This window comes from Stegostoma tigrinum, chromosome 5 (assembly GCF_030684315.1).
Source record: "Stegostoma tigrinum isolate sSteTig4 chromosome 5, sSteTig4.hap1, whole genome shotgun sequence".
Taxonomy (NCBI): domain Eukaryota; kingdom Metazoa; phylum Chordata; class Chondrichthyes; order Orectolobiformes; family Stegostomatidae; genus Stegostoma; species Stegostoma tigrinum.
Window position 1 is genome coordinate 119,852,033 of NC_081358.1, and position 12,133 is coordinate 119,864,165.

The following is a 12,133-nucleotide window of genomic DNA, read 5'->3' on the forward strand; positions in this document are numbered from 1 at the left end:
ATTTTTCTTTTATTAAATTCATTCATTATATTTTTCTGAAGAATGAGTTAGAGAAAGTGCTGAGAGGAGAAGATATAAGTATGCAAGCAGTCAAATTCTTTAGCCACAAATTAGGGACTTCCTCCCCACCAAACTCACTGTGAGATTAAATAAAATTTGGCAATGATGGTGATGATATTTGACTGGCATTTGGATGCCATCATGCCATTTTCCATGAGTTGTGGGTATGCATGCAAAACGCAACCTCCATGTTTGATTAATTAACAGGGTATCAAGGTTGTTCAACGGCCCACTTGTATGCAACATTTCGCTGCCCACTTCATTTCCAGGTGTTGGACAGGACAGTTGTTTGGAAGCTTGACTGATGTGTGGAGGAATTTCTTCCCCCAGATTGTCGTGAGTCTTGGAATTCCTTGCCCTGACAGCTGTTGGGGCACAGTCCTTGTGCGCATACATAAGACTGAGATAGTCTGATTCTTGATCAGCCAGAGAAGCAAGTGTTACAGGGCACACATGAAAATAGGAACAGGAGTAGGCCATTCAGCGCTTTGATCCTGTCCACCATTCAGTGAGATCATGGCTGATCAGTGGCCTAACTGCATATACCTGCCTTTGGGCCATATTTCCTTTATACCCTTGCTTAAAAAGAAACTTCCCTACATCAGATTTAAAATGGATAACTGATCCTGCATCTACTGTCATTTGTGGGAGAGGGTTCCAAACCACCCTTTGTTTGGAAAAATGCATGAAAGTGGATGTGAGGAATGTTAGGTCAGCCAGGTTCCTATTGAATGGTGGAGCAGGCTCGAGGGGCTGAATGGCCTACTTCTGTTCCTATTTCATTTGATCTTATGGACCTATAGCAGAAATAAGGAGGCAGCACTGGGGAGGAATAAAAAAGGAAAGGAGCAGCAGAATCTGCCAATGAAGAGGGTAGTGTTTGGAAGTTACTGAGTGCAGTTATTCATGGTTTCAGACCTACTATCAAAACTAAGGAATGTGGCTGTGTGCAGTATTGGTCTCCTTATCTGAGGAAGGATGTTCTGACGATGGAAGGATTGCAACAAAAGTTTACCAGACTGAGTCCTGGATGGCAGGATTGATGTAATGAAGAGAGACTGAATCGAAGAGGATTATAGTAACGAGTTGAGAAGAATGAGGGGCTATCTGATACAAGCCTATAAAACCCTAAAGAGGGTCAATACAGAAAGTTCATTACAATTGACTGAGGAGTCCAGGTGCAGAGGTCACAGTCTGAAAATAACAGTTAGGCCATTTAGGGCTAGGATGAGGAGGTATTCCTTCACCCAGTAGGCATGTGGAATTTTCCACCTACAAGAAGCTACTAAGGCCAGAACATTGAAGACTTTCAAGAAGGACGTTGATATGGTTCTTAGGACCAAAGGTATCAAAGCTTATGGTGAGAAAGCGGGAATCGAGTATTGAGATGGATGATCAGCCATGATCATGTTGAATGATGGAGCACTCAGAGGGCTAAATAGCCTACTCCTGCTCCTACTTTCTCTGTTCCTCTGCTTCCTGGCTCATGGTCTAACTCCTCCGCTAACTGACATCCCCAGCCTGGATGCCCAATTGGACATCCCCTACCATTGCCACCCTGCGATATTCACACAATTAAACAACTGCCTGCTTGTGAGAAGGCCACAAATTAGACATCCAATTCTGAATTCGCTGTACTCCATGGCTACAACAATGGCATTTGCCTGACAATATGGAAAATTTCCCGGGTATGTCCTGCACAAAAAAAAACAGGGCAAATCCAACCCAGCCAATTACTGCCCCATCAGTCTACTGTCGATCATCAGTAAAGTGATGGCAGGTGTCAGTAACAGTGCTATCAAGCAGCACCTGCTCAGCAATGACCTGCTCAGTGACGCCCAGCTTGGGTTCCTCTAGGGCCACTGAGCTTCTGACCCCGTTACAGCCTTGGTTCAAACATGAATAAAAGAGCTGAATTCCAGAGGTGAGGTGAGAGTTGACATCAAAGCTACATTTGACTGACATGCAACATCACGAATCTCCAGGCAAACTGGAGTCAATGGTATCAGGGGGCAAACTCTCCTCTGGTTAGAGTGATAACTGGCACAAAGGGTGTTGGTTGTTGAAGGTCAGTCATATCAGCTCCGGGACGTCGCTGTCGGAGTTTGTCAAGGTAGTGTCCTCGGCCCAACCGCCTTCAGCTGCTTCATCAATGACATTCCCTCCATCATAAGGTCAGAAATGAGGATGTTCACTAATGGCTGCACAATGTTCAGCACCATTTGCGACTCCTCAGATACTGAAGTAAGTCTGTGTCCATATGCAGCAAGGCCTGGAAAACACCCAGGCTTGCACCAATATGGATACCATCTAACATTCATGCAACACAAATACCAGGCAATAACCAAGTCCAAGAAGAGTGAATCTAACAAGTGCCCCTTGATATTTAATGGCATTACCATCAACGAATACCCTTTTGTCAACATTTGAGATTTACCATTAACCAGTAATTGAACTGGACTAATTATATACATTCTGCTGGTAGAGGAACAAGTCAGAGGCTAGGAACACTGAAGCAAGAAATCAAGCTTTGATTCTCCAAAAGCCTGCCCACTGTTTTCAGAAAACAAGTCAGGAGTGTGATGGAATACTCCTCACTTGCCTGGATGAGTGCAGCTCCAACAATACTCAGGAGCAACATCATTTGGTCCATTCATGAGTTTGCCTACCATGTAATGAGAAATCTAATCTGGGCAATCATCATGCACAGGGCAGCTTTGATAATGCCTTATTTTGGCATTAAGCTTGCATGGTGAACAATTAGGTTGGGCTACATTTACAACGTTTCTGAAATGTCAGTTTTATTGCAGTGGCACTGTGGGTATCCCAATGCGCATCCTGCCCAGTGTCGGACACTTGTGTCAGACAGTCCCAGAACAATTCCCCTAGGCAGACTCAAGGAAAGGGAATATGACTCCTTCTCACGTATACACATCATCGTCCTCGTGCCTTCACTTCTGGTTCTGAAATTTTGGCTGTTTGCCTCAGATTACCCCAGAAGTGTAAGGTGTATAAGATTTTAAGCACTACATGAAGTTTTAGTCTAGCAGTACATGTGTTGCTCACCACCAGCATTGTACAGCGTCAAGGAAAAAAAAACACCAATCACATAAAACATGAATGTGGTATATGAATTTCAGTGTCTGTGTGATGTCAGATATTTATGCAATTAATCCCAATGTGGTGTTGGCTGTATCAAACAGAACATCCAATTTTTTGTTTACAATAAGCACACTGCTGACCATACCAATCAGAGTCCACTCGCCACCCTGCCACTACTCTTCTCTCATACAGTATAAATCTCGTTTTCTCTTATGTTGATATTCCTGGTGAATTGTCATTACGAGTGCTAAGTATTTTCAAAATGACTCTTCATTCAGCAATGCTCCAGATCTGTGTTACCAAAAAACTACACCTTGCTTCCTCCACAAGGCTCTTTTTGTTAGATCAGAAGGTGGGCCACCTCAAAAATGGTACACCATGTAATCCGCTAAAATTCAGTATACTTAGAATATACACATGGCAGCGCACACTACAAGGTGATTAGCATAGGAACTGAAAATATAATTTAGCAGCACCATTCCTAACAAGGCAAGCATGCTGGTCATTAAGGAGATTTCAAGGAAAATTGAAACCACTGATTGCACTGAAGGCAACAACCTCTTAACTTCACACAAAAGGATACTTCAAAGGATAAGGAATAAAGCATTCCAGAAATGATAGGAGGTGCTCCTCATTTCCGTTCTAAATTGACCCCCTCTAATTCTAAGGCTGTGCCCACAGGTCCTAGTCTCCCCGCCTAACAGAAACAGCTTCCCAGCGTCCACCCTTTCTAAACCATGCATTATCTTGTAAGTTTCTATTAGATCTCCCCTCAACCTTCTAAACTCTAATGAATACAATCCCAGGATCCTCAGCCGTTCATCGTATGTTAGGCCTACCATTCCAGGGATCATCCGTGTGAATCTCTGCTGGACACGTTCCAGCGCCAGTATGTCCTTCCTGAGGTATGGAGCCCAAAATTGGACACAGTGTTCTAAATGGAGCCTAACTAGACCTTTATAAAGTCTCAGAAGCACATTGCTGCTTTATATTCCAACCCTCTTGAGATAAATGACAACATTACATTCGCTTTCTTAATCACGGACTCTACCTGCAAGTTAACCTTTAGAGAATCCTGGACTAGCACTCCCAGATCCCTTCGTAATTCAGCTTTATGAATTTTCCAACCGTTTAGAAAATATTTCATGCCTGTATTCTTTTTTCCAAAGCGCATGACCCCGCATTTGTTCATGTTGAATTTCATCAGCCATTTCCTGGACCACTCTCCTAAACTGTCTAAATCTTTCTGCAGCTTCCCCATCTCCTCAGTACTACCTGCCTGTCCACCTATCTTCGTATCATCGGCAAACTTCGCCAGAATGCCCCCAGTCCCCAGTTGATGCCACAATTGTTCAATTCTCTGTTAAAACAAAACAAAACATTTACACTGAACCTCCTGCGGCAAGGTGCTTTGTGTATTATGTTAAACAAAAAATAATTCTAAAAGTTATTATTTATTTGTTTGTTCACAGGATGTGGGTGACACTGGCTGTGCCCAGCATTTACTCTATGCCCCTAGTTTCCCCCTTCAGAAGGTGCGGCTCAGCTGCCTTTTCGAACTGTTGTGGTCTATGTGGTACAGGGAGACCCACAATGCCTTTAGGGAGGGATTTTGACCCAGTGACACTGAAGCTCAAAGTCATGGAACTTGCATTCTTTTACATCATTGGCCTGAATCTCATGTTTTACTGGCTAAGATGGAGTTGTGTTGAGTTTTCTTGTTGGGGGGAGCGGTTTTGGTGTGAGACTGACAAACATTCTTTCCTCACCATATCTTCCCAAACTCACCTCAAAAGCTACCTCCCCTTCCCTAAGAGCCACTCTGATTCTGGCCCCATCTTACCACATACCACTCTCGCAACAAGTGGCGGGGCATCACAGCATGCATCTCTCGTGCCCATACCATCTTTGAAAGCCGACTATGCATCTCAACAAGCTCTGCCAGTCTGGCGATGCCCTGCACAGTTCCTGATACTTGTCCTTGATATGCCAGGCAGGGGGTAAATGGCACTCTGGTAAGTCAGTGGTCCCTGCTGGATGGGGCGGTGCTCAGGCGGGATTACCTCTGCCCACGGGACCAGCACTGGAGGGCACAACACCAACCTGTTCTGAGTCGCCATCCAGTTTGGTACAGTCTCTGCTCTGCAAGCCTCCAGATGGCAATGTAGGATGAAGGTTAATGGCCTTCTCCACTCCGCTAGGGTCAATACCACCATCTTCTCTCTGATACCTCACACTCACTCTATCTCTGCTACTGTAACCACTTCCAATAAAGACTACTACCCTCTCTATTGTCTGCAACATCTTCCCTCGCTCTCTGTCACCAATGCCCCTGTGTGAACCAGCAGTGCTGAGTTAGAGATGATCAAAAGCATCAAGTTCCCGGGATTGATGATCACCAACAATCTGTCCTGATCTACCCACGGTCAAGAAAGCTAACTATGTCTCCAGTTCCTCAAGAGGTTAGGGAAATTTGGCATGTACCATAAGAACTCTGACCATTTTTTTTATAAATGCACCATAGAAAACATAAATACACCGTAGAAAGCATCTCATCCAGATACATCACAGCTTGGTTTGGCAACTGCTGTTCCCAAGACCACAACAAACTACAAGGAGCCATGAATGCGGCCTAGCTCAACAAGCAAACCAGCCTTCCAGCCATTGACTCCACCTACACTTCCTGCTGCCTCAGGACGCAACTAATATAATCAAAGACCCCTCCCACCCCAGTCATACTCTCTTCCACACTCTTCTGTTGGGCAGAAGATATAAAGGTTTGTACAAATAGATTCAAGAACTGCTTCTTCCCTGCTATTGTAAGGCTTCTGAAGGGACCTTTCAAATTTTAAGCTCAATGCTGATCTCACCCTCTCTGCAACTTCTTGCTGCAGCTGTAAGATTGAATTCCTTGCTCTGTTCTATTACCTGTCTGGCATGATCTGTCTATACTACACACAAAACAAATCTTTTCACTGTGCCTACGTACATGTAAATCAAATCATATCAGTTCATGGACATGGGGTATACGTGGCCTGTGCCAATGGAGCGTGCCCTGAGAGGTTGATGCCCAATTTCCAACATGCGGGTCTGTTGGAGCTCGCAGTGCGTTGAAGTAACCAGGTACCCAGTGTTTTCTATGTCGACTTTTCTCAATGTCTAGCTTGTTTGAAAGTCACACGAGACCAGGTTATAGTGCGACAGGTTGATTTAAAATCACAAGCTTCCACAGCTCTGCCCCTTCATCAGGTGAAGTGAAGAGTGCTCAGGCACAGGCTTTGTAACCAGAGAGATCAAAAGACCATACAAATGGTGTGAAAGGAGTGTTGACAGTTCAAATGCGATGGTGTCTGCCGGTGACCAAGAGTGTCAGATGGTGTGACTAAAGTGCCAAAGCTGAATGATGATTGAAGGGATGACCGACAATCTGTTTAATTGAAACAAAGAGATAATTACAACAGAATTAAAAATAAGATAGAACTGGAGAAGACCAAATGACTGGAATAACATGATAAGGATCAGAGTCGCACGCTGAGAGTCGAACCAAAGTAATAAGTAATCCAAAACAGTACAGACTAATTAAGTTAGAGAGATCATTATATGTTATCAAGGTGATGGTGCCAAAACAGAGCGGAAAGGAAGATTTTGTAGAGCAGTATGGTGAAGTTAGATGCAGTGCAACATGAACCCAAGATCATGGTTGAGGCTGTCTTCATGGGTACAGACTTGGCGTACAGTTACTGCTCAGCGATTCTGTGTTCTAGAGTATCTTGAAGACTGCTTTGAAGGGTGCTTACCTAAAGATCAGAGACTAAATTTCGTTGACCATTAAAGAGCTCCCTGACTGTGAGGTAACATTCCTGTCTGAGAATTCATCCACTGCCTTCGCATCTGCATGGTGCCACCAATATACCATGCCTTGGGGCATCCTTGCCTGCAGCATATGAGATAAACAATGTTGGCCGAGTCACACAAGTATCTGCTGTGTACGTGGTGGGTGGTGTTCCCACATGTGATGGTAGTGTCCATTTCGGTGATCTGACATGTCTTGCAGAGGTTACCTTGACAGGGTTGTATCGTGATGTGGTGGATGTTGCCCTGAAGGCTGGGTAGTTTGCTGTGAACAATGGTCTGTCTGTGTTTAAGGTCTGACTACGTCAAGGACATCTTGGAGCCCACCGTACAAGGAGCCCACAGCTTCTGTCACGATACTACAGACTTCTTAAAGAAACTCAGCACCCACGTACCAGTCAAACCAGGAATATTCCTCATCACAATGGAGTCATTTCAGCACTCTGCATCAGCATCCCCCATGACAATGTTATCGCTGCAACAGCCTCAGAAATGAACACCAACAACTGAGAAATTCCAGACATCATCCTGCAACTCAACTGCTTCGTCCTGAACCACAACGTATTCACCTTCCACATCCAGTTTTTCATCCAAACGTAAGAAACAGCCATGCATATCAAATTTGCACCCCAACGCTAACATTTTCATGCACAATTTCAAGCAAGACTTCTTTGCTGCATGGGACCTCCAACCGACACTACCTACCAGATACATCAAAAATATTTTCTTCCTTCAGACTCATGGCAAGGAATCACTGAAATGACCACACAACAGATGGCGTCAATTTCCTTGAGTGTTGTTGGAGCTACATTTATTCAGGCAGGTGGGGAGTATTCCATCACACTCATGGCTTGTGCTTTGTAGATGGTGGACAGAGGAGTCAGGAACTGAGTTACTCATTGCAGGATTCCTCACCTCTGACCTTCTCTCATAGCCATTGTATTTATGTGGAGATAACAAGGTGTGGAGCTGGAGGAACACAGCAGGCCAGGCAGCATCAGAGGAGCAGGAAAGCTGACATTTCGGGTCTGGCCCCTTCTTCAGAAATCTTTGTGGTTATCCCAGTTCAGATCAGAATGTAAGTCTTCAACCAGCTTTAGTCTGCTGGTCAAATTCACAAATTTCCTGCATTTCTTGCTCTCTCTGCACATTAGAGGTTTTTTCTTATCTGTCAAAGGGTCTTTCTGAATAATGAAATAATGCAAATGGACAGTCTCCTGTTGGCATTTTGAATTTTTGTCCTGCAGAAATTGTCCACACAGTAAAAATATCACAGGACATGGATATAACATGTGAAAATAGGTTGTTGACCTTTTTACCGAGGTTCCCAACTCAGGTAGGAAATTTCAAAACCAATTGGAAGCCTAGGCAATTATATTTTGAACACAATTCATGCATTCAACAGTCTGCTGATGTTGGGAAGATTTCTCTTTATGTACACTTTAAAGCAAGCCTTGCAGCATTTAGCATCACTATCTGATCACTTCACCAGAATTTCCAAAGACACAATTCAGCAGCAGCAGTGTCCCATCTATGCACTGGGTTGGCTAGCTCAGTTGGCTGGACATCAATACCAGAAGCAGAAGGCAGGCACAGTAGCTCAGTGATTAGCACTGCTGCCTCACAGCGCTGGGGACAAAGGTTCAATTCCACCCTTGGGTGACTGTCTGTGTGGAGTTTGCACATTCTCCCTACATCTCATTGGGTTTCTTCCAGGTGCTCCAGTTTCCTTCCACAGTCCAAAGATACGCAGACTGGATGGGATTGGCCATGCCAACTGGCTTGTAGTGTCTACGGAGGTGTGCAATTAACCTTGGGGAAATGCAGGGCTACAAGGAAAGGGTCAGGCAATGGGCCTGGGGTGAAATGTTTTTCAGAGGTTTGGTGTAAACTTGATGGGCTGAATGGCCTGCTTCCGCACTGTAAGGATTCCATGAAATGGAAGCATAGGGTTTAATTCCTGAATCTGGCTGAAGTTGCTGTGAAACACTTACCTTCTCAAACTTTTCTTTCACCACCGGTCTTCTCTCTCTAATGAGAGATTAGCCATACAGTCTAGGATGATTGCGGCTTTACCGTTACATTCATCCCTTACAAGATGCAGTGCGGCAACTCACCAAGACTTTTTATACAGTGCCTTCCAAACCCATAACCATGGCCATCCAGAAGGGCAAGGGCAGCAAATGGAGGGGGACACCATGACCTGCAAATTCCACTCCAAGCTACTTACCATCTGAGTTGTAAATACACAGTCACTGGTGTTCGCTCACTACATTGCTATAAATTTGAACAAAAGCATTTTTCTACCAGGAAATAAAAAGCAAATTGGCAAACTGACTGTTCAGTGCACACCAGAGAAGATGTGATTAACTGGTTCAGTATTGTCTTTTTTAATTATTTTCAGTGACTTTCCATCAATCACAGGTAGAAACTCTGTCATTAGAAATGCTCCAAAAATGGTGATTAAACCCAGTTTCAGATGCATTAATAAAACTGAACCAGGTTATATTGTCTCAAGCACATTAAGGCATACTTTTTAATGGGAAAATAAATTAAAGAAACAATTATGTTTTATTATGCTGACTGCTTGCAGTAGTTTATAGAGGGTTTTACACTTGAGGATATACAGACGAGTTTTAGCAGAAGCTTGAAGGTTATCTTGACTAATGCAATATCTGACATCTCTTGGCACCAGCAATCATTATCAAACTAGCTATAAACTAGAAATAAGTTATCGTATTTTGATATGAGTCCAAATTTCAACATTATTGTCAATCATTACGTGTTAGTAATTACAGAATCATAGAATAGCTGCAGCACAAAAGAGGCTGAGAAGCTCATCGTGTCCTCTGTGGTTCTATAACCCAGTGCCAATCTCACCTGTTCCCCACATCCCTGCACACCATTCCTATGCACTTGAGTTCAACCTGCCTCCACATTTTCAGACAGTTAAAGATCTGAATTGATTCACATTATTTTCTTAAAAGTTTTATCAATTCAGACAGCTCAGGCCCTGAGAGGAAGATGGAGACACAGTGGTGCTATGCACCTTCACCTGACCACGGCAGGGACAGATGGAGTTAATGTTTCACATCAGTGACCTTTCACAAGGACATGCACATATACTGCAGAGCTGAGTAATTTCCCCCCTTTTAACTTAAATAACGTATCAGCAAAACATTTGGAAAATTCAGCTTGGATAGCGTGCACTGCAAATGACACGTCGTCACTAACATTCTCAATGCTATTCTGTTGTGCAAAACCACAAGTTAGCGCAAGTAGTGTGTTAGCAAAAACGGTCAAACAGGAACTTACCTGTGTCTACAGAAGTGAAGTCAGTGCAGCCACAAACGGAAGGGTGTCTGGCTTCTTTGCTGCTGAGCAGATATTTCCAATGGAGAACTTCCTGCTCATCTCAAATTACTCAGCTGAATGCCCTACTGCTGCCAAAAGTTGCTGGGCACAGTATCTGTTTGAAACCTTTCTTTCTCGATGAGATTTCTGCTCCCTGTCAGCGCGTGACCCTCAAAGGCTACAAGAGAGCTTTTGTGGCCTGTGAATCAGCGCTAGCTGGGCATTTCATTGCAGCTGAAGCGACACTGGGCGCAGTGCAAGTGGAATTTCTTAACAGAAGCATCCGAGGCTTACTGGGGAGAAAAACTGGGTCTGGAGAGAAGGCGTGCTAAAGTATTTGCAAGTGCAAGAAACAACTTGGCAATTAGTCCACAGAACAAATCATCACTTTACAAACGATGCAGTCAGGAAGGGAAAATTTTGGGAGAATGGGGGCGATTAACGTGTGTGTTGGGTCTCCTCAAATTCAACACCAATTCGAGACCTGATTATACAGTTCCCATTTTGTGTATTCCTCTTAGGATAGTTTCATGGCAGCTGTATTTCCATTCACTGGGAAATATAAACATATGAGGTTAGTTGGAATGTCAGGAAAATTTCTGGTGGCAGAGGGAAACAGTCAGGACTCAAAAAACATACAACACAGAATAGTACAGCACGGGAAAGGGCCTTTCGACCCACGATGTTGTGCCGAACATGACGCCAAATTAAACAAATCCCCTCAGCCTGCCCTTGATCTATATCCCTCTCTACTTTGCATATTCAAGAGCTCATCTAATAGCCTCTGTGTTCTGGGGCTATAGAGTGTTCTGATCAGACCCAGTTATAGATTTAAAGTGTCATAGAGATGTACAACACTGACAACGCATCCATGCCGACCAGATATCCTAAATTAATCCAGTCCCATCTGCCAGCATTTGGCCCATATCCCTCTAAACCCTTCCTATTGATGTACCCATCCAGATGCCTTTTGAATGTGGCAAATATACCAGCCTCCACCACTTCCCCTGGCAGCTCATTCCATGCACGCACCACCTTCTGTGTGAAAACGTTGCTCCTCTGTTCCCTTTTGTAGCATTATCCTCTCAGCTTAAAACTATTCCTTCTAGTTGTGAATTCCCCTATTCTAAGAAAATGACCTTGGCTGTTCACACTATCCATGCCCATCATGATTTCATGAACCTTTATTTTATCACCCCTCAGTATCCTAAGCTCCAGGGAAAATAGACCCAGCCTATTCAGCCTCTCAATATAGCTCAAACCCTCCAACCCTGGCAACATCCTTGTAAATATTTTCTGTGCCATTTTATGTTTAATGACATCTTTCCCATAGCGGGGAGATGAGAACTGAACATAGTATTCTAAAAGTGCCTAACCTCCCATTTCCTGCAGACTAAGGGGCTGGCCATGGAACCCGGCTGGGCCCAAGCTATGTCCGCCTCTTTATAGGATGCGTGGAACAATCTCTCTTCTGCAGCTACACTGGCCCTATCCCCCACCTCTTTGTCCATTGCATCGACGACAGTATTGATGCCACCTCGTGCTCCCACAAGAGCTCGAACAGGTCAGTCACTTTACTAACACCTTCTGCCCCAGCCTTAAGCTCACCTGGACCACCTCTGATACCTTTCTCTCCTTTCTGGGCCTCTCTGCCTCCATCTCTGGTGACCGCCTCAAAACTGACATCTATTTCAAGCCCACCGACTTCCATAGCTACCGAGACTACACCTCCTTTCACCCATTTTCCTGCAGAATGCCATCCACT

The 12,133-nt window shown here is 44.2% G+C and overlaps 1 protein-coding gene across 1 annotated transcript in view; it reads right to left on the bottom strand.

The window, feature by feature from the left end:
- Positions 1-10,472, bottom strand: part of LOC125452063 (cadherin-7-like) — a 139,251-nt gene extending 128,779 nt beyond the window's left edge. Inside the window, exon 1 of the mRNA XM_048529996.2 lies at positions 10,330-10,472. The gene's annotated coding sequence lies outside the window, so the exon portion shown is untranslated. The remainder of the gene's footprint in view (positions 1-10,329) is intronic.
- Positions 10,473-12,133: the final 1,661 nt, after the last annotated feature.